General features: G+C 41.8%; 1 protein-coding gene across 2 annotated transcripts in view; it reads left to right on the top strand.

Annotated features, from left to right (window-relative positions):
• The first annotated feature begins 3580 nt into the window (after positions 1-3580).
• The window catches only part of Rad54l2 (RAD54 like 2), a 99173-nt gene continuing 79264 nt past the window's right edge, over positions 3581-23489 (top strand). For both annotated transcript variants that reach the window (XR_008722818.1, XM_055629677.1), the window contains exon 1: positions 3581-3775. The gene's annotated coding sequence lies outside the window, so the exon portion shown is untranslated. The remainder of the gene's footprint in view (positions 3776-23489) is intronic.

Below are 23489 nucleotides of genomic sequence, written 5' to 3'. Positions count from 1 at the left end.
CCAGCCTGCCTCTGCCTCCCCTGTGCTGGGATTAAAGGCATGTGCCACCACACACCTTCTAATTCATTTCCATACAGATAAATTTGAGGATATCATGAACCACAAAGATGGTGGTGAAGACATGACATCATTCAAGTAGTCAGGGGCATTCCAGAAGGGCAAGCAGCAGTGAAGTTACAAAAGAACAATGGCTTCCTAGGAGAAAGAAATAGAAGAGCCTTCTATCATCAGGGAGCCAGTCTGGGCCCTTGTTACTCCAAGCTCCGTTACAGAAGACAAAGGTGTAGGTGTGGATGTTTTTGATAGTTGGGCTTTGCATCTTCATTTGTGAAGAGAGGTAAGTAAGACTCCTTTCTCAAGACTCTGGCTAGCCTTACTGGTCTAATTTTTGTCCTTCTGAACATGTATAGGACTATTACCTGTACATATTTAAATTGATGGTTAGTGATTTTGAGAGATGGTCCTAGTAGCTGGACTGGTGGTGCATGCCTTTAAACCCAGCATTCAGAAGGCAGAGGCAGAGAGGCAGTGGCAGAGGCAGAGGCAGAGAGAGAGGCAGAGGCAGAGAGGCAGAGGCAGAGGCAGAGGAGGCAGGAGGCAGGTGGATCTCTGTGTTCAAGGCCAGCCTGGTCTACAGAGGGAGTTCTGGGACAGCCAGGACTAAAGAAACTTTGAATATTTATTTATTTATTTATTTATTTATTATTTATTTATTTATTTATTTATTTATATAATATTCTTCCTGCATGTAGGCCTACATACCAGAAGAATGCTCCAGATCTCTTTATAGATGGTTATGAGCCACCATGTGGTTGCTGGGAATTGAATGCAGTACCTTTGAAAGAACAGCCAGCTCTTAACCCCTGAACCATCTCTCCAGCCCCAGAAATCTTCATTTTGTATAGACACACACCCCATTAAAAAAAAAAATAAGAAAAGAAAAGAGAGATGATTCTACTATGTAGCCCTGGCTGGCATGATATTTACTATGTAGCCCAGGCTTGCCTCAAACTTGTGACAGTCTTCCTACATCATTCTCCCAAGTGCTTAGGCTTCAGATATGTATTATGCTCAGTTTTGAACCTTTTCAACTCTTTTTTTTTTTCAAGACAGGGTTTCTCTGTGTAATAGGCCTGGCTTTCCTGCACTTGCTTTGTAGACCAGGCTAGCTCCGAACTTACGAAGATCCATCTGCCTCTGACTTTTGGGAGATGGTCTTGTGGCTATGTATTCAGATGTTGACTTTTATGCCCAGAGATTTGGTTGCAATCCAAACATGGGCATTGTCATTTCTTCCTTCCTTTCTTTCTTTCAAGATTTATTTATTTATTATGTATACAGTGTTCTGTCTGCATGTACACCTGCATGCCAGAAGAGGTCTCCTATTATAGATGGTTATGAGCCACCTTGTGGGTGCTGGGAATTGAACACAGGTCCTTTGGAAGAGCAGCCAGTGCTCTTAACTTCTGAGCCATCTCTCCAGCCCAGGCACTGTCATTTCTATGAAGAATCTCCTGTCTCAATAGTGTGTGAAAAATTGCTCTCCAATAATCTCTGATTGACCAATGAAAGAAGCTGGTTATCAGAGGAGACAGAAGGTGAGACTTCCGGTTCCAGTTAGTGGTCTCAGAGAGGGAGGAAAAAGAGGAGTTTGTCATGAGAACAGAGAGATAATGGCTGAAGCATGTGCCAGAGTAAGACTAAGGTGCCAGGTAATGGGGTCACATGGCTGGGAAGTAGCCAGACTAACACAATTGGGGTTAAATAGATGAATATCTGCTTAAAGCCTATTGAATAAATTTAATAGGTCTCTGTCAATTATTTGGGAGCTAGGGTAAGTAGCGGAAAAGACCCCAACTAAAACTGTAATTCAACCTCTGCCTTCCGAGTCCTGGGATTAAGGGTGTGTGCCACCAATGCCTGGCTACCTTTTCAACTTTTTCCTTTCTCTTTCTCTCTCTCTCCCTCTCTCTTTGGATTTTGGTTTTGGTTTTTTGAGACAGCATTTCTTTGTGTAGCTTTGGCTGTCCTGGACTCACTTTGCAGACCAGTCTGGCCTCAAACTCACATAGATCATCTACCTCTGCCTTCCCGAGTGAGTGCTGGGATTAAAGGCGTGCACCATTGTGCCAGAGACCCTTTTCAACTCTTAAAGCCAAATTTGCTTCATCTTCACCCAAGGGATTCCCTACTAGGAGGCCAATGGGGAAAATGAAAGACTGACCTCAGGCTTCAAATGGAAGTAAACCAGGTTTGGGGCATGCTTTGTACATTTACAGTGTACATGTAAGTTCTTACAACAGCAAAGAACTTCCAGAAACTCCTGAGCACGCTGCTTTCCAACCCATGGCCCTGCTTTTCAAGAGATACTAGACATCAGAACACATTTGTAATTTCCAGAAAGACAATCTAAATAGAAATATATGTGTATGACACAGTGATAAAGACTCGAGGTGCAAATATCTCATGCTCAGAGCCTTTCAGAAGAGTTGGTGGTGACAAGCGAGAAGAGTGGCAGAAGTCAAGCAGATGAGTGAGAATCGAAAATTGAGAATGTCAAATTGTATCACTTTTTATTGGGGGGGGGAGCTTCTGCAGCATATCTAAATTCTCAAATCGATGTTTGGGAAAGCACACTTGTATTTTGATAACCCAATTTGTTCCGAAATAGCTATATCTGATATGTAGAGATATGAAAGCACAGAAGACAGATGGGGTGGAGAAGGGAATTTTTATACTCTTAATTTCGTGAGGAAAACAAAACAAAACTTAAAAAAAAAAAAACAGACTCATTTACCTTATACTTTCATCTCTCATCCATATTCACTTTTTGGAAGGAGAAGAGCCAAGGGAATGTAGTGGAAAGAGACAACAATACAGCTCATAGGAGAGTGGAGCGTACTTGCTAACAGTCTCCAACTTCAGGGAGAAAAAGCCTGTAACCTTAACCTGCGTTTGAATGTCAGTGACAATCTCCCTCTTGCCGCCCTCCTACCCCCGCCGCCACGGCTAGTCTAGTCTTCTAGATAATTCTGAAGACAGTTCAGCCAACAGGAAACCCGAGTCAGGTAGAGATGAAGAGGGAAAGAGTTTGATTACATGGCGCGCATCTACTCAAGGGAGAATAACTTTCGTTGAAGGCGACAGCTGTAGTAGCATTGACTACTGGCAGCACCAGCAATGAACTTACACCAGTGTAAAGAAAGCCTCTTATCCGCACTATCTCGTTCCCCATAAGTTTTGACATTATCGCAGATTGAGGAGCTAGGAACTCAGGCTCAATTGTACTGAGTAGTGTGTGGTTTTAGCGGGTAGTGAATGCAAATCGATTCAGTTGGATCTACCAATTTCGGGCAGATTTTGGCACGTTTCTTTTTCTTTTGCGTCTCACTTATTCTTGAAAAGGTCCTCTGTAGCAAAAACACCGTATTCAGGCAAGAATCTCCGCTTAGTGTCTTTTCGCTGGGAAAGAACAGGGCTCACAACGGAACTTTGCTGCGGGTGGTTTGTGTTCCCGTCCGGGTGGCCGGGTGAGCGGGCCGGGAGGGGGACGCTTTCTGGCGCGGACCGCGAGCGGAGGCTGAGAGCGCCGCCGCCGGAGAAGACCGACCCTCGGCCAGAATCAGCCCGCGGTGCCCGGGCCTGGCTGCCTGCTTCCCGCCTCAGCCGCTGCTCCGGCTCCCGCCGCCACAGAAACCGTCCAGGAGGGTGCGGCGGAACGCGAGGTCCTACGGCCCAGCCCGGTCCGGTGCGGCCCGGATCCGTGGCACGGGAGGTGAGAGCCTCTGCGGTCCCCTTAACTCCCTACCGGGGCCGCTGGGACCGGCAACAATGGGGACGTGATCCGAGTCCTCGGCGTGTAGCAGCCTGGGGCAGCCAGCTACTCCTAGTGGCTTGGGCCTTGGGCGAGCTGGGTCCGACCTGGGAAACTCCAGTGGCTAGAGGCTTAGATGGGGGTCTTGGCATCCACTCGGGGCTTCAGTGGCTTGCTATTTGGGGATTTCGTAGTCAAGGAAGGCAGTTGTAATGACCGAGACTTAACTACAGTGGCTGTGTGCTCTTGATGCATACCGCTACCCTAGAAACTGACCATACCGTGGCGTGGTTTGAGGGACATGGGTTATGGTTCCAATTTTAGGGGCCTCTGTGGCGTGGTCTCTAAAGCGCAGAGGGGTGCGTCTCCATATTCCCTCGGGAGATCTGAGAATTTGTTAGGCTGGCCTCCGGCATGGGGGGAAGAGGCGTGGGGAGTTTAGCTTCTCTGAGGTAATTGTTGACTAGTTCCTGGAAAGGCATGAGCTTAGTTGGGCACAAAAGAGTTGAGCAAAGAGCTAGATGGATCCTTCACGGCCGAGATGTATCGGAGTTAAGAGAGGTTCTCAGGTAGGAAACTTGTCACAGGACTAGTATTGGCTGCCTTTGGCTAGGAAGAGGGAGGGAGAAGATGGCCGGCAGTTGCTGGGGTCGAAGAATTGGCTTATGTGGGTCATGGTGGCAGTCTGGGTGTAGAACAAGAGCACTTTGCAGAGTGGGCTTCCTGATAGAGAATGACCTCTTACTGCGGAGGAGTGTGTGACTCAGATCTGTTAGATTACTGCTCTTGCTGGCGGATGTGGCTGACTGTATTGGTGCCTGGACTTTGAGGCTTGAATGGATATTGGGGAGCTTAATGAATTTGTTCCAGAGGAGAGGACAGTGTGGACCTTTTCTTCTTACTCCAAAGTCAGAGTGTGGTGGCTGTCGCTAGCAGTCGGGAATTTCTTAGTGGTATTTAAATCCAAAGCTTTCCTCTGTTCATTTTTCCTCCCCTTTTCTCTTTTGAATGGTGACTCATTCTTTGTTGTTAGCACTGTGGCTATTGTTTGTAATGATACACAAACTTAAACCCCATAATATGTTGTAACTTTTGGAGCTTTCAGTACAATTCTTACAAATCTAAACTAACTTAAAAGACTTAACTAATTTGTTTTTCATATATTTTAATATATGTAACTATAGAGAAGGATGTGAAAAAGCTGTTATTTCTGCTGCTCAAAGCTTAAATTCATGAAATTTAATTATCTCTTACTGTCATGAAGTGATTACATTGAATCTGCTAAATCTTTGTTGTTATCATTTCAACATCCTTGCTAACTCTCACAGGATATTATCTTCACTATAAATGTTATCTGTCTTTAGTGCTTTTGAGCTGTACATTGTGATTCCATGTTACACTCTGTCATTGAGAGGCAGTGTGTAAGTAAACTCCAGCTCTGAGTCTATGATAGCTGTGCACCAGTGCTTTTGCATGCACCATTCAGGCAAAAGTCAGTGTGCTGTGGGAAAGCTGTATGAGCAAAGCCATATCAGGAGCAGTGCACCATTTGAATTTATCTAAAGTGTATAGGCTGTATTGCTTAGTTGCAGGCTAGAATTAATTGTCAAATGAGAAGTAAAGTAGTTCTTTGTGTACCTGTACTGATAGTTCTAATTCTAGGGACTTTCTTTCTTTTAATTTAAAAATAATTTCTTTTGCCAGGCCTTGGTGGTGCACACCTTTAATCCCAGCACTCCAGAGGCAGAAGCAGGTGGATCTCTGTGAGTTTGAGGCCAGCTTGGTCTACAAATTGAGTTCCAGGACAGCCAGGGCTGTTACACAGAGAAATCCTATCTCAAAACATTTTATTACTATTATTATCTTAATTTTGCATGCATGTGTATATGGGCATGCATATATGTGAGGGTGTGTGGAGGCTAGAGGTGTTGGTCTTCCAGGAGCTAGAATGGCAGGCAGTTGGAAATTGTGAAGTGGGTGCCTGGAGTTAAACTCAGGCCCTCTTGAAGAGCAGTACTCTTAACTGCTGAGCCATCTATCCAGCCTGAAGTTCTTCTTAAAACTTTTTTGAGACACGGTTTCACCATGTAACTGACTGGCTTGGGATTCAATATGTATATCAGTGTGGCCCCAAATTCACAGTAATCTGCCTGCCCCTGTCTTCAAGTGTTGGGCTTAAAGGCATGTGCTGAAATACCCAGCTCTGGTTTGATTTTTGGGACAGGATCTCAAACTGCAGCTCAAGTTGTTATAGACATCAATATGTAGCTGGGACTCCAGGCTGGCTTTGGATTCAATCCTCCTTGGCCTCCCAGTGTTATGATTATAGGCTTGTACTCTGCAAGTCATTTGTTCGCGCTTAAACTTATGATCTGTTTACTTTATGCCAGAAACTGTGTTAGGCAGCTCTATAGTGGTGATATTTTGACATTCTAATAGTGCTAGTTTATAGTTCAGAAGTAGCTGTACCTGAAGAAGTGACTCAAGTGTAGCTTTATTAAGTAGAGCGTTTGAGGTTTTTTTTTTTTTTGTTTGTTTGTTTATTTTTGCCTTTTTTTTTTTTTTTTTCTGAGTCAAAGTTTCTCTATGTAGACCAGGTGTTGGGATTAAAGGCCACCACTGCCTGGCTTAACTGTTTATAGTACATTGATTTCGAACAATAATAATTTCTTGTCTTCACATGTTTTCTTGAAAAAAGCTTAGCATATATTTACACTGGTACGGGGTTGATTTGTGTTATTTTATTTAAATATACTGTTAACTTGAAGTACTTCCAGAGGACAAAAACAAAGGGTAAAACATTTGTTTCTGTGTGCTTGAGTGAGAAGTGATTTACAAATGTTAGGTATGTATTTAGGTTTTTGGGGATGCTGTCCCACTGTAGTTTTGAAAGAATGAACGCTTTGCTTACTTTATGTTGATGGCTTGGAGTGCTATCTCCTGCAATAACAGAAATAAGATGGGGTTATTTTCCTGCATAAAATGTAAAGATAACCAACATTTTTTCTTAGTTAACTTTTATCCTAGTAAAAATTCTTCTTTTGCTCTATTCTGTTTTTGTGTCTTGATGCAAAACTTAAAATCAAGAATTTTAGATATTATTTTAAATATCACTGAGATTCTCTCCCCTCCCCCATCTGGAATTACTTAGTTAAAGAAAGTAAAAACCTGTTCATCCATTGCTTTAAAGGCATGGTGATTACTTGAAGTACTTTTGGCTACTTGAGTGACTCAACGTCGCTTAAGTTTTAAAGAAATTTCTTGCTGCTTTTGAGACAGGGTCCCATGTAACCTAGGATTGCCTATAATTCTGGATACTTTTGGCTCCATCTCACAGTTGCTTGGATGTCAGGCATGTGCCACATCTGGCTAGCTGTTTCCATTTTCTTTAGACTACATAGTACAATAGGAAGAACATAGTCTTTAGAGAGTCATTTTACCTTTGCTGCTTTTATTGTTGTTTTGAGATAGGGTATCTTATAGCCCAGGCTAGCCATGGTCTCATATATCCTACACTGGCCTTAAACTCTTAATGTAGTTGAGGATGACCTTAAACTTTTGATTTTTCTACCTTCTGAGTGCCAGGGTTACAAGTATGCACCACATCCTGTTTTATATTATTCTGGGGCACAAATCCAGAACATGTGGCAAGTAGCATTCTATCAACCAAGTTACATCTGCAGCCTTTACTTTTGCTTTTTTGCTTGACTTTTTTTTTTTTCCATTTGTTTTTGAGACAGGTCTTATTATGTAACCCTGATTGGCCTTGAATTTGCCATTCCCCTGCTTTAGCCTTCCAAGTGCTGGTATTACACCAAACTGATATTTCTTGCCTTTGACTCTGGGTAAATTCTGTGTGTGTGTGTGTGTGTGTGTGTGTGTGTGTGTGTGTGTGTTTGTATATGTGCATATCTGTGCATGTTCATGTGTGAGTGTGGTGTGGAGGCAAGAGGTCAACTTTAGTTATCCTTCCTTAGGTTCCATCCATCTTGTTTTTGAGATAGGGTCTCCCCAGGCTGTGGCTCAGAGGCAGGCAGATCTCTTTGAGTTTGGGGCCAGCCTGGTCTACAGAGCAAGTTCCAGGACAGCCAGAGATACACAGAGAAACCTTGTCTCAAAAACAAACAAACAAACAAACAAACAAAAAACAAAACAAAAAACCAACAACAACAACAAAAAAACAAAAAATGAAATAAAGGCGTAAGGAGATGGTCCATCTGTTAAAAGCACTGGCTGTTCTTCCAGAGGACCTGGTTCAATTCCCAGTATCCACCTGGCTCCTCATAATGTGTAATCCCTGTTCCAGGGGATCTGGTATCCTCACACAGACATACGAAGGCAAAACATCAATGCACATAAAATTAAAAAAAAGGCAAAACAACAAAAAAGATGGAAATAGTTACAGAGACCAGGCTGTGGTGGTGCGCATCTTTGATTCCAGCATTCGGGAAATAGAGGCAGGCAGATCTCTGTGTCAACCTGGTCTCCAGAGCATGTTCTAAGACAGCCAGGGGCTTTACAGAGAAACCTTGTCTAAACAAACAAACAAAATATTTACAGAGGTAGGGTCTCTCACTGTTGGCTTTGGCCTTTTTGTGTGGAGGGCTCCAGATGGTGGAGAGATTTATTACCTAACTGGGGCTACTTTGATAGAATCTATCACTCTGTTCAAACATGCTTTTTATTTAATTATTTATTTTAGTTTCTCTCTCTCTCTCTCTCTCTCTCTCTCTCTCTCTGTGTGTGTGTGTGTGTGTGTGTGTGTGTGTGTGTAGAAGGACAGAGAGGTATCACATCACCTGGAGCTGGAGTTATAGGCAGTTATGAGCTGCCTGTTTATGTGGGTGGTGGGAATCCAGCTTGGGAACTCTGTAAGAACAGTATGTGCTCCTAACCACAGAGCCATCTTCCCAGCCCTTAGACCTACTTCTGATGGGCCAAAGGTTACAGCTCTGTTAGAGAATTATTCAGATTTTATATTTGTTTTTTTGTCTGTCTTTTGGTAGGGTTTGTCAGTGTAGCACTGGCTGTGCCTTGCTTGGATAGGCAGAGAGCTGCCTATCTCTGCCTCCCAAGTGGTGGGATTAAAGGTGGGTGTCACAACCACCTAGCTCAATTTTCCTAGCTCAGTTTTATGTTTTTTTCTGAAAAGAAAAAATAATCCACTAATACTCAAAAGGAAAATTAAGGAGTGATCAGAGTGATTTGAAGTAAGTGACCCCTAAGTCCTTTGCAATCTTACCTTAGTGGAATCTTCCCTTGATTTTAGAGTAGTTTTCAATTCCAGTTAAGAGTAAATAATGTTTTCCTGGCCTCCCAACTACCCTGAGCATCTGTCATGTCTCTGAGTCAACATTGTATAAAGATCTTTTGACCTGGCCTTTCATATCTTTCAGTTTCTCTTCTACTGTAATTACTCTGATACTTGAGGCCAAGTTATAAAGTTGTAAATTGTTTTGAGTCTGACTGATAGACTTTTTGGAGGTCTAACTGAATTCATTGTCACCACATTCAGGAAATAATATTATTTGACCAAACTTAATTGGGGAATTTGAATTTTGTGATTATGAAGCTATTTATAATAGTTCTCTGCTTGGTCTAATATTGTATAAATGCTGAAATGTTTTGTTTTGTTTTGGTTTTTTGAGACAGGGATTCTCTGTGTAGCCCTGGCAGTCCTGGACTCACTTTGTAGACCAGGCTGGCCTCAAACTCACGGAGATTCACTTGCCTCTGCCTCTCCAAGTGCTGGGATTACAGGTGTGTGCCACCATGCCTGGTGCATGCTGAAATTTTTTAATCTATAGTGAACTGAGTGGATACCACAACATGCTTCATTTTAGTGTTTGGCCAACTTTAAGACCTGAACCAAGAATTCAGACAACTCCTTTCCCTCCTTATACTCCCAACTTCTTGAAGGGTTAAACTCAGGCTCTGTGCACACTAGGACAAATGTTCTATCATTGAGCTTCATCCCCAGCCCTATTTTTGTTTTCATTTGTTATTTTCCCCTACCATCTACTTCTAACGAAAGCTTCCCTTGGATGGCAGTCTGTCCTTTGTATGCATTGCAGTTTGGGGGGGGTCCTCTAGTGATCACACTGAACTGTTCGTTCAGTTTTGGTATTTTTGTATGTTTTTCATGACTAGATTTAAAACTATTTAAAGATAGGACTTAAAAAAGAGATTTAATATATGTTTAAAATTCACATCTATGTGTGTATGTTTGTATATATGTATGTGTGCTGCATGTATACCTGGTGCCCATAGAGGCCAGAAGAGGGCATTAGATGCCCTGGGACTGGAGTTAACAGGTAGTTGTGAGCCACCTGATGTGGGTTCTGGGAATCAAACCTGGACCCTCCAAGGGAGCAGCATGTGGTCTTAACCTCTCTAGGTTAAATCCCAAGGACAGGGTTTAATTTTTTCTCTTTTAAAGACATTTATTTATTTACCATGTGTGTGCTTATGTGCACGTGCACATGTGGAGGTCCATGAAGAAGTTGTAGGGAACTTGTGATCCTCTTCCCTCAGTTTTTTCAGTGCTAGGATTACAGGTGAGTGTCACAACACCCAATTTTGTTTATCTTTCTATCCCAGGACCTCGCCATTATTGGCACAGAGTAGCTACTTGGCAAATGTCTGTTGAGTGAGCAATCAAATGACCTCTGCTTCTGAGTGATCTGAAGTCATTTCGTGAGCTAGTGGTGAAGATCCTGACTGCGGTTGTCTGATCTGCTGTGACACCGAAGCAATGCATCCACTTCTGTGTTCTAGGTTACTGAAGGCATCACCTTACTTTGCTGTGCAAACAGTGCTTATTCCAAATCTTCTTTAATGCAGGGTCTTGCTGTGTTACCCAGGCTGGATTTGAGCTTGCAATCCTCCTGCCTCAGCCTTCCCAGTGCTAGGAATACTGCCATGTGCAACTAAACCTGACTGTGTTCATGGGTTTGAGGTTGGGGACTGTTACTTGCTCCTTTTTGAATCTACATTTCTGTGGTAGCAAATGTGGCAGTTCCTCATTGGTGTTGCCTAGATCTTTCACGGCTGTTTATTGCTCTAGGCATTTTGGACTCATGCGTAAAAAGTGACTAGTTTGTACCACAAGGTCCAGGCAGCGGCTGCCAAGCAGCCACCTTTTTGGGAATAGGAAATGAGTTCAACAGTAGGATATTGTGACTTTTGCTACTTCTGGTGAACTTTTCGGAGGCCTTGATAGACTCATTGTCATTATACTCAGGAAATAGGGTTATTTTACTAAGTTTTATTTGGGAATTTGAATTCAATGGCTTTGAAACTATTTGTTCTTGTCTCTGTTCAGCCCAATAGTGAAACTGATAGATTCTTTTCCAAGATGTTTTGGGTTCTGATTTGTTTATCTAGAAGGAACAGAAGTATATTGTGCCTCTATCTATTCTGTTGATTATTAAAAAACAAAAACATTGGGTTGGAGACATGGCTTAGTGGTTAAGAGCACTCTGCTCTTCCAGAGGTCCTGAGTTCAGTTCCCAGCAACTACATGGTAGCTCACAACCATCTACAATGTGATCCGATGCCCACTTCTGGCATGCAAGTGTACATGCAGACAGAGCACCCATATACAATAAATCTTTTAAAAAAGATAAGTTTAAAAAAATAAAAGCATTTTATCTATATATTTATCTGCCTACCTATTATGTGCAAACACACATAGGACATGACACGCGTGGAGATGAGAGGACAACTCAAGGGAGTTAATTTTCTTCTACTGCTACCATGTTCCACCATGTGTTCTAAGAATCAAACTCAAGTCATCAGGCTTAGTAGTAGGAACTTTAACAGCTGGCTCATCTCACTTCCTTTCTTTTTTCCTTCCAATTTCTGTCTCTCTGTCTTTCTCGTTTTTTTTTCTGTTTTGTTTTTTGTTCTCTCTGTGTAACTTTGGCTGTCCTGGAACTTGCTCTGTAGACCAGGCTGTCTTCAAACTCACAGATCCTTCTGCCTCTTTTTCCTGAATGCTGGTATTAAAGTTTTTTACCACTCTCCACCCTCCCCTTCCCTTTTTTTTTTTTTTTTTTTTTAATTTTTAGATAGGATCTCATTGTATGTAACCTTGGCTGACAAACTCCCAGTAAACCAGGCTGTCCTTGAACTCATAGAGATATGCCTACCTCTGCCTTCCAAATGCTTTCTCTTCCTTCCCCGCACTCCCACAGTGTTTCTTTTTGTAGCCTTGGCTGTCCTGGACTGGCTTTGTAGACCAGGATGGAACTCAACAGTGATCTGCTTGCTTCTGCTTCCCTGAGTGCTGAGATTAAAGGCATGCACCACCAGGCCTGGTTTCAAATGCTTTCCCAATGTGGGGATTAAAAGCATGTCTCACTTTCCATCTCTATAATGATATCTGATGCCCTCTTCTGGCATATAGGCATACATGTAGAAATCGAGATAGAATACTCAAATCTTGAAATGCTCTGGGCGGTGGTGACGCACACCTTTAGTCCCAGAGCTTAGGAGGCAGAGGCAGGTGTATCTCTGGGTTTTTGAGGTCAGCCTGGTCTACACAATGATTCCAGGACAGCCAGGGCTACACACAGAGAAACATTGCCCCAACAAACAAACAAACAAACAAACAAGCAAACAAATAAAGTCAATTGGCCTAGAACTTATTACATAGCCTAGCCAGATTTGCCTGGACCTTTTAGCAACTCTCCTGCCTCAGCCTCCCAAATGCTGGATGTGAAGCACTATGCTCTGTCTATTAATATATCTATTGTTGCTGGGGTATAGTGACACATGCCTTTGATCCTAGCACTCAGGAGGCAGAGGGAGGGAGGAGGGTCTCTGTGAGTTCAAGAATAGCCTGAACTATATAGTGAGACCCTGTCTTGAAAAAATAAACAAACAAAAAGACATCTATTGTTATTGAATAAATGAAGAAACTAAGATTTAGAGAAATAAACTCATTTATGTACATAGAGTGAGGCAACGTTGAGATCTTGACCAAGGCCATCTCATGCTAAAGCGTGTATTCCTGACTAGTACAATGCCTTACTGTCCAGAACACAGCTACTGTGAATTGTGCTTCCCCACTCTGCCTTCCTTCTCCCCACTTCTCCCACTCTTGCTACTTTTAAGTTTTATGTATTTTATTTTCTCAGTGGCTGTATTATTGAAGAAAATGAGTTTTTTTCCTCAGTGACATTGCCTATAGATTTTTAGGGATGAGTGGTGCTTTATGAGCCGCCTTCCCCCTGGCTACCACTGTAAGTCCTGGAGATGTGGAGCCTTATGGGCCCTTCTAACTCCTGCCCCATAATAGGATGCTGTGATTTTTCGAGATTCTTCTGTGGATAACCACAGCTACGACATCAAGAGTGCAATAAATGTGAAGAGAGTGCTCTATTTCATTCTACTCCTTGAATTCTTTCCACCTCATCTTATGTTTTCTGGACCTTGGACTCAGGGTCCCATTTATGGCTGAGTATTCAACAGCTTTTTCTCAGCCTTGTGGCCAGATAATCTTTATCAATGTATAGTCCTTGTCATCATCTTCATCTCTGGCCAATGCAAAAAGGAGTTTTGGCCAGGCCTGGTGGCACTCACCTTTTGTTTCAGCACTCAGGAGGCAGAGGCAGAGGCAGGTGGATCTCTGTGAGTTCAAGGCCAATCTGTTCTACAAATAAAGTAAGTTCTAGGATGGTCAGGGTTACATAGAGGAATCCTGCCTCTAAAAACCAAATAAATAAGCAGAGGTTTTCTGAAATAAACTTGGTGCTCACATAATTATTTAGGTGACAATTTGATGGACAGATCCTCTTGATTTAGCAAAATAGTATCAGTAGCTTCCTATTAGTGCCCATGACCTCTCCAGCCTTGTTAACTTTTTTGAGACAGGATCTTCCTCCATAGCTTTAGATTACCTGGGACTGCAATCCTGCCTCAGCCTCAGTGCTGGGATTATAGGGATGCCCAGCTCTAGTACGTTCTTTTTCATGTTGATTTGCTAGTGTTTATTCCAAAATAACTTGTATGGCATTCTCCCCCCCCCCCCCCCAAAAAAAAAAAACAACCCAAAACCCAAAAACCTAGTCTGCTGTTATTTTTTCTTAGTTTTGGTGCAGAGCAAGCCACTGTTTTTACAATCATTAGTTTTATACAAATTTTATTAACCTGTGATTAATATAGAAAATAAAAAATAATTTCAGGTTAAAAAAAACAATCATTAGTCTTAGAAACCTAGATTCATATTTATTTCCTTCTGATTGTTTATTTGTTTGTTTTTAGCCCTGGCTGCTTACTACTCACTATATAGCTGAGACTGACCTCAGATTTGAGGCAGTCATTCTACTTTAGCATCCCACGTGCTAGGGTTACAGGCTGTGTACCACCATACTCGACTTAGTAGTGTTTGTTGAGTTTTCCTTAGTAATGTCTTATACCTGCTGTGCTCTGTCTGGTGTCTTTCTTTGTTTTATTTATTTTGTGTTGTATTTATTGTATTTCTTGCATGCATGTGTATCTGTGTTCATGTGTATATAGTGTCCTCAGAGGCCAGAACAGGGTGTCAGATCCCTCTGGGACCTGAGTCAGAAAAGCTGTGGGCCCACATGGTGCTGGGGATCCAAGAGCAGCCAGTGCTTGTAACCACTAAGACAGCCTTCTTCTTTTGTTAATTTTTGTTTGTTTGTTTGTTTTCGAGGTAGGGTTTCTCTGTGCAGCCTTGGTTGTCCTGGACTCACTTTGTAGACCAGGCTGGCCTCAGACTCAGAGATCTGCTTGCCTCTGCCTCCTGAGTGCTAATATTAAAAAAGCATGTGCCACCACTGCCACAGCCTTCTTTGGCCGGGTTTTTTTTTTTTTTTTTTGTCTTCCTCTTAGCCAAGGCATTCCATGCATTGCTACAATTTTCCCCATCTAGTCTCTTAAGTATTCTTTGTCTTTTTAAAAATTTTATTCTGTTACTTACACAGATTTTTATGTTTGGATGTGCTGCAGCCCAAGAGTGTGGCCATTAGAGATAACTTTGTACATTTTTTTTCTCTCCTTTCACCTTTATGTGGGTGTCAGAGATTAAACTCAGGCTTGTATAGCAAATGTCTTTTCCTACCTAGCCATCTTGCTGGCCCTGCTCAATTAATTTTTTTAGACAGAATCTCTGCTGTGTAGCTGTCTTAGTCACTGTTCTATTGCTATGAAAAGACACCATGTCCAAGGCAACTCTTATAAAATAAATCATTTTTATTTGACAGGGTTTCTCTGTGTAGCCTTGGCTGTCCTGGACTTGCTTTGTAGACCAGACTGGCCTCAAATTCACAGTGATCTGCCTGCCTCTGCTTCCCTGAATGCTGGGATTACAGGCATGCTCCCTGCACCTGTTTTAAAAAAAGCATTTAATTGGGGCGAATTTACGGTTTCAGGTGGTTAGTCTATTATCATCATGGTGGGAAGCATGGCAGCAGGCATGGCAGGCATTGTTCTGGAGAGCTATGTTCTGAGATAGAGGAGAGTGGAGAAAGGATATGAGGGGAGGGGAGGAGAGGGGAAACAGGAGAGGAGAGGGTAGTGGAGGGGGAGGGAAGAGAGGGAGAGGAGAGGAGAGTTACTTCATTCAAGGCCACACCTACTGCAACAGAGCCACACCTCCTAATCCTTATCTGATTAGCCATTCCTGATGACTAAGCAGTCAAATATGAGCCTTTGGGATGCCATCACAGTACCCTAGCTGGCTTCTAACTCAGTTTGTCAGCCCCAAACTCCCTTTTCCACTCTTCTCTTAAGGTTGGTTTAAGGTCCTCAGGAGTTGCTTTGAGAGTCTTATTGGGAGCCTTTGCTTCCTCAGTTTTCCTCTTACCATTGCATTACCTGTCATCTTGGCTTGTCCCGGGAGGGCCTCAAACTCAGCAGTCATCTTGCCTCAGGCTTCCCATTTGCTGGGTTACAGACAGGTAGGCGTAAGACAGCTTCCGAGGAAATTGAGTATTTCTCCTTTCTGGAACTTGCTCTGTAGATCAGACAGGCCTCAAACTTGGAGATCCACTAGCCTCTGCCTCCTGAGTGTTGGGATTAAAGTCTACCACACAAGGCCTCTGTGGTGTTTTCTTTTTTTGTTTTTTGAGATAGGGTTTCTGTATAGCCTTGGCTGTCCTGAACTTGCTTTGTAGTCCAGGCTGGCCTCAAACTCACAGAGATCCACCTGCCTCTGCCTGGGTTTAAAGGCATGAGCCACCAGCCCTCTGTGGTGTTTCTAATCAAGAGGACAGTTGACTTATCAGTGTTGTCATCTTCCAAAGGACTATGTCACTTGATGCCTGGCTTGACCATGGAGGATAAGAGTCCTTCTTAAAGGGCTGTCCTTCTTAAAGGGCTGTCCTTCTTAGCCTTTAAGAAAATAAAAAATAGGCTGGGTGTGGCAGCCTATGCCTGCAATCCCAGCCCTCAAGGAGGCAGAGACAGGTGGCTCTGTGTGAGTTGGAGGCCAGCCTGGTCTACAAAGTGAGTCCAGGACTGCCAAGGCTATACAGAGAAACTTTGTCTCAGAAAAAAAAGAAAGAGAAAGAAAGAAAGAGAGGAGAGAAAAAAAGAAAAAGAAAGAAAGAAAAATTTGTGTGTGTGTGTGTGTGTTTGTGCGCGCGTGCCACATGTGAGCAGATGCCTATAAAGTTCAGAGGAGGGTATTGGATCTCCTGGAGCTGGAGTTACAGGTGCACGAGTGGGTTGGTTGGGGAGCACATATGTGGGTGCTAATGGATAGCTTGTGAGAACCAGTTTTCTCTCCATTGTGTTGTTCTAAGATTGCACTCAGGTCGTTGGGCTTGATGGCAAGCACCCTTCTCTTGAGGCACCTTAGGCAACCCTCTGGAGCATAGTATTCTTTAGGATAAAATTCATCCTTTTGGACAGAATTTTTTGTTATTTTTGAGAGAATCATTGTTTTACTCTGTAGCCCTGGCTGCCCTGGAATTTAGTGTGTAGACCAGGCTAGCTTGGAACTCAGCAATCTGTCTCTGCTTCTTGAGTGCTGGGATTAAAGGCATGGACTGGGCACTGGAGAGATGGCTCAGGGGTCCAGAGGACCCAGGTTCAATTCCCAGCACCCACATGGCGTCTCACAACTGTCTATAACTCTAGTTCCAGGGGATCTGACACACTCATACAAACATACATACAGGCAAAACACCAATGCATATAAAAATGAAATAAATTATTGAAGGCATGCAATGCCATGTTTGGCTCTTTTATCCAGCTGCAAAATATTAAAAGACTTAAATGAATTTCTCTTTAAATATTTTCTCCTCCAGATGACTAATATCCAATTCTTTGTATTTTCACAATAGCATGGCTTAGAGTACTCAATATTTAGGCACTTTAATTATCTTTCTCAGAAATAATGAGTAGGTGTTTAGAATGTAACTTAGTTTGCAAAGTGGTTGCTATGAACTCATGAAGGCCTGAGTTCAATACCATCCACCCTCAACCTCCACACACTGATGATCATAATATAAGTGGGAACACCCAAACAGAAACCTGAAAATATTACAATTTTTAGTTTGGACGGTACCTGCTTGATATTGATATCCAATTGGGGTCACCAGGCTTGGCAGCAACTATCTACCCGATGAAGTACCCACTGGCCTTCAGTATGTTAGATTTTTGTTGTTGTTGGTTTTTTGTTTTGTTTTGTTTTTCTGAGGTAGGTTTCTCTGTGTAGGCTGTCCTGGAACTTGCTTTGTAGATCAGGCTGGCCCAAGAGCTCCTGTTCCAGTTGTTGCGATTATAGGCATGTGTTGTACTCTTTCAAGTGGAAATATCTAAGCAAACGTTACATGTGGTTTGGAGACTTTTTAAGGTAGTTGTTTTTTTTTTTTTTTTTTTATAAGTTATAAGATCAGATAGAGCCCTTCAGTGACTAGGACAAAGAATACTTTCTGTGTTCACCCAACCTAAGGGTGATTTCTTTGCATTTTCTGAAACTTCTACCTCTGTTTTATTAGTCCAAAGCCCCAACAGGTAAATAAAGAGTGTGCTCGTGGCAAGGAGGACTCTGGGCATGTGACACAGGAGTGCCTAATAGGAGCTTTTACACAGATGTCTAAACAATGGCACCCTTCTGCTCTCTTACATCAGAGAGGGGCTAAGCAAAGAGCTCTAGAATGTAAGAGTGCAAAGGAGGAGACAATAGAAAAGTTCTTAGGTAAGAGAAAACATGGAATGTAAGACAAGATATGGAGCCTGGAAGTTGGAAGTAGGAGGATCAGGAATTCAGGATTATCTTACACTGCTTGTGAAGTTCAAGGCCTCCTGGGCTGCATGAAACCGGCTCTCAAATAGGGTATGTAGATAAACATAACAGAACCTAACAGAAACATGTATGATACCATGCCCAAATCTTACTGACAGGAGGTTTTAGAGGGGTCCTCACAGTGGGAGGGAAGGAGAGACAGGGTGTGGATAGAGAAGGAGGAGAGAGAAAGGGGGTTTATTAGAATGGCTTAGTGTGGTTAGCTAGTCCAAAAATAGTTGTCTACCAACACAAAGTCCATGAATCCAGTAGTTGTTCATTCCCTGAGGCTGGATGTCTCAGCTGGTCTTCCATTTAGGCTGGAATCCCGAAGAAGTAGGCTCTAATGCCAGTGAAGGAATGGACTTGCCAGGGAGAGCAAGCAGGCAGAGAGCAAGCTTCCTTATTTCATGTCCTTATTTAGGCTGCCAACAGAAGGTATGGCCAGATTAAAGATGGATCTTCAGAAGATGAGAATTAAACATGGGTTTTATGTCAAATGATTTAATAAAAAAAAATCATAAATGTGCCAAGCTGCTTGGATTTTAATTCTAGATGTAGTCAAGTTGACAACCAAGAATGGCTACCACACATGGTGAGCATCCTGAAACTGAAAAAATGTCTTCACATGAATAGGAGTTGCCCGTGATACAATTTCTGTCTCTCCCTCCTTTCCTTTAAAAATTTATTTTGGTCTTTTGAGACAAGGCTGTGCTTTGTAATCAAGGCTACCGCAAACTCTCCTGTCTCAGCCTCCTCGATGTCGGGGGTATAGGCATGTGCCACCATACCTGGCTTATTTCCATTTCAGAGATAAGGAAATAAGCATAAAAAGACTTAGTCATTTGTGAAATATCACTTAGTTTTAGCTGGTATGACAAAATAACTTCAGTTAGGTAAACAAATTTATTCTTAAAGCTCTGGAGGATGGGGTTTCCAGAGTGGGAATGCCGGATGATTTGGTCCCTGGTGACCGCTCTCACTCTGGTCTGCAGGTGATACCTTTGTTTTATACCCTGAGATAGATATCTCTTGGTGTTTCTTCTAAAGTACCACTTCTATTTAATGGAAGCTTGTACTTTTGTGATCAGATTACCTAATATCCCATCTCCAAATACATTTAAAGGTATTAAAAATTCACTGTAAGGGCTGGAGAGGTGGCTCAGAGGTTAAGGTCTGCTCTTTTAGAGGACCAATTCACCCACATGGCAGCTCACAATGTATATATAACTCTAGTTCCAGGAGATCTGACACCCTCACACAGACATATATGCAGGTAAAATGCACATTAAAATTTAATTTCAATGTAAAAACATGAAGGTTGGGACTGGAGAGATGGCTCAGCAGCAAGAGTGCTTACAACTCTTGCAGAGAACCTGGATTCAGTTTCTAGAACCTATATCAGGTGGTTCACAACCTTCTGGAACCTCCAGTTCCAGGTGCCTTTAGCTTCTTCAGGCACCTCCATGCAGGGGATACACATAAACTCATGTACATACACATAAGTAAAAATTAAATAAAATTATAAAAATCTTTGAGGGTTGAGGGACATGAAAAGCTTTTAAACATACCATTCATTTTTAGTAGAAATGGGATCTATGTTTTCAGTACGCCCCGATTCTAACACACTTAGAAACTGGCAGCCTTCAGCTGTTGGAACCCCAGCATTCTCTGCAATTCCAGTGACTCTCCCATCTAATGTGCATACATTTCTGTACAATTTGACCCTTTTGAGGACCTTGCTGATGGCTTTCTTGAAACATACTCTGATATCATTCTCTCCTTTCATTTGTGACTTTCTGTGCAGACTCCTTCACTCCACCTGGGTTAGCTGACCCCTACTATCCTCTTTTTACCATACACCCTCCTGAATATCTTTCGCATTTGAGACTCCAGTTACCAGAATATAGTAAGAACACCCAGATCTCTGACCCCAGTCTATTTTTTGGTTGCTTTTTTGTCATTTCATTGTTACCAGGCTGTTGTTCAAGTTGGAAGCCAGGGTCACAGATAAAAGCTTGGGTTTTGGAGTTGGAAATCTGTCAGAATTACATTCTACTGTTCCCTACCTGTATATATTTGGGCAAGTCATTTAACCTCTTTAACTATAGATTCCTTTTCTGTGGTGTGACTAATATTTCCTCCATTCTGGTATTGTGAAGAGTCAGTGGAAGACTTGACAAGTTGTTGAATATTTGAGGAACCCTATGCCAAGATCGTGGATGCTGGAACTTACTGATGAGCAGGACTGTCCTCATAGGGCTCCACAGTTTTGCTTCCTTAGCCTCTGGTGTCCTTGTCCTTTTTGTCCTTGTTTTCATTGCCATTATCGTAGTTTAAGGACTCACCGCTTTGTGCTTGGATGGCTACAACAGCTTTCTACCTAACTTCCCTGCCTTCACACAGCCACCAGAGTTTTCCTGTTTTTTCCTTTCTATTGAAAATCCTTATGAAGCAGTTCTTGTTTGAGATCCTTCTGAAACAAATAGGTTGTGGGAAGGATTTTCTGTATACAGCTATGGAGGCTGCTTAAGAGCTCAATGGCATAGTTGTTAAATCTGCCAGAGGTATAGACAGGAAAGCAGTACTAAGTGCTGCATATTTGCCAGTCCTTGTTCAAGACGAAGCTCAGGTTCCTCAGCAAGTAACCAGTATACGTACAGTCAGAATCTTTTGTGGTGTCCTCAGTTCTCCATTAGTCACTACCATTATGAGCAGTGCTTTTGTATATGCTGTCATTCCTCGTTCCGCTCCTCATCAGAGCCCTGAATGGTCTGAGTATCTATCTCACATAAATGGAATTGTCAGATATGTAGCTTTTGTTGTTTGATTTTTGTTTTTTGAGACAGGGGTTCATTCTGTAAAGCTAGGCTGTCCTGGATATTCCCTACGTAGCTTTGACTGGCCTTGATTTTACAACAGTGTTCCTGTTTTAGTCTGAGTGCTGGGATTACAGGCATGGGCCACCATCATGCCTAGCACTTTCTTCTTTACATTCCTGAATAATACTATATTTTCTGTAGATGTTCTATATTTTATTTCTATAAATATTTCTATATTTATTCTATCCCATCAGTTGATAGAAGAACCTTAGTATTTCCTGTTAGTGCTGTACTTGCATAGCATATGCTTTCACAGCTGCGTCAATTGACGATGTTAAGTCCTTGGAGCCTCCGGTCATCATTCTGTGACCAGGATCCACTCAGCTGTATATTTGTAGTGTCAACCATTGCTGCTTAATAATAAAACTGTTTAATGTTTATATTCTTGAGTAATTTTATCTTGCTAACACTGTATTTTCAGCACTTTTCAGATTTAAGCTTTGGTTCCTGCCTGGAGGAACCCTCAGTTCCTCCCATCAGTTGTATAATTTAGTTCTGCCCTGCTTTAGGTGCTGTCTCAGAGTCTATCTTTTCCAGGAGCACTAACCAGTGAATAAACCTCAGATACTCTTGCTTCTTTCACTGAACTCTTGTACAGATGGGATCTCTATCATTCATTTTAAGCACTTAATAAATAATAAATACAGTGTTGAATTGCTTCCTGAACTAGACTAATATTAAGCCCACGAATACCAAGACTTGACTTTTTGTACCCCTCAGTACTAAAGTGCCCCTAATTTTTTTTTTTTAACAGTTTGGCTTTGTAGTTTTGGCTGGCTTGGAGCTCACTTTGTATCCTAGGCTGGCTTTGGACTTGGAATGATCTGCTTGTCTCTGCTTTTGAGTATAGGAAGTTACAGGCATGAGCTAGTCTGTTTGGCATGGTGCTCTGTGATATAATATTACACCTAACATTTAGATGCACTTAAAGTCAGTATGTGTTTGACTAAAGAAAAGAGCAGGCAGGTAGAGAGACAAAGGTTTTGAAAAAAGATACTGAGCTTATTTATTTATTTACTCACTTATTTATCTAGCCAGGGTCTAGACCTTGCTGACTCTATTTCCAAAGTGCTGGGATTACAGGTAAATATAATACGTTCTTGAGCACTGACTGGAGAAATTATTTATGTGGGTAGGTGATAGTGTGGTTGTTTATTCTATAGGAAAAATAAAAGAATAATTGAGGGTTATAGAGAATTATTGACTCATTTATAGAGAAATATTGACTTACTAGAATTGATGAAAGGGAGAATCAGTAGGAAGAGCCTACAGACTGCAATGTTCATAAATTTACTATATTGATCCAGCAGCAAGCAACACACGTAGTTTAATTTCTGAATATTAAATTCTTTTGGAATTGCTTTCTCTTTATGTATCTACAGGAATACTTATGTAAAGCTATACTGTATTAGTGTGGGCAATTCAGAAGCTTCTTAAGATTGACTTTAACTTGATTGATGAACAGTCTTTTTTCACCTGGTGACTCTAATCCCCAGGATAGCACAGCCTCTGTTATAGATGACCAGTGAACCTTTGTTGGCATATGCCAACCGTAGTTGGTCATTGCATGTAGGTATGCCTCAGAAATAGGATGCTGCTAAAGATGGAGTCTGGCTAGATTTTAGCCATGGAGGATGTATTTACTGATGACTTGATTTCATAAAAAAGCATACCTGTATAAAGATAAAATGTTGATTTTTTTAATATAGTTATCATGTTATTTGTTTACTTTTTAAACAATTTTTAATTGAAAAAAATTTCATACAGTACATTCTAATCATAGCTTCTCCTCTTCTGACTCCTCCTATATCTTTCTCACTCCCTACTCCAACTCCATGACTTTTCTTTTTCTAGAAGACAACAGGCAAACAAAAACCCAAATCAGAGAAAACTATATATATGTATATAAATATATATATATGAAAACACAAGAAATGCAAATGATTGTACGAATATGTACACAAAGCCTGTAAAAACACAAAATGTTTTGTTTTTGAGACAAGGTTTCATCATTTGCCCCTGACTAGCCTGAAATTAGCTGTGTAGACCAGGTAGGCTTTAAACTCACGAAGATCCATCCACTTCTGCCTCCAATGCCAGGATTAAATGTGCCATTTAAACATTAATTATGTACACTACTTTACCTGGTCTTTTTCTTTTTTTAAATTAAAATTTTATGAGTATATGTGTTCCTGGTGCCCTTGGAGGCTAGAAGAGGGCATCAGATCCACTGTTTATAGGTGGATCTGATGTGTGTGCCAGCATGTGGGCGCTGGGAATCAAACCTGGGGTCTTCAGCCAGTACTCTTAACCCCTAAGCCATCCAGCCCTATAGGATTTTTTTGTTTTGTTTTGTTTTTTGTTTGTTGGCTTTTTTAGTAAAAGGGAAAAGAAGGCAATTTATTCACTGTGGACACACTGAAAAGAGGGACAAAGAAATCTAATGACTCCCTCCCCTTCTTCCCTTCCTTCCTTCCTTCCTTCCTTCCTTCCTTCCTTCCTTCCTTCCTTCCTTCCTTCCTTCCTTCCT

This window comes from Psammomys obesus, unplaced genomic scaffold, assembly GCF_907164565.1.
Source record: "Psammomys obesus unplaced genomic scaffold, mPsaObe1.curated_primary_1811, whole genome shotgun sequence".
Lineage (NCBI taxonomy): Eukaryota > Metazoa > Chordata > Mammalia > Rodentia > Muridae > Psammomys > Psammomys obesus.
This window is presented reverse-complemented; position numbering and strand designations above follow the sequence as displayed.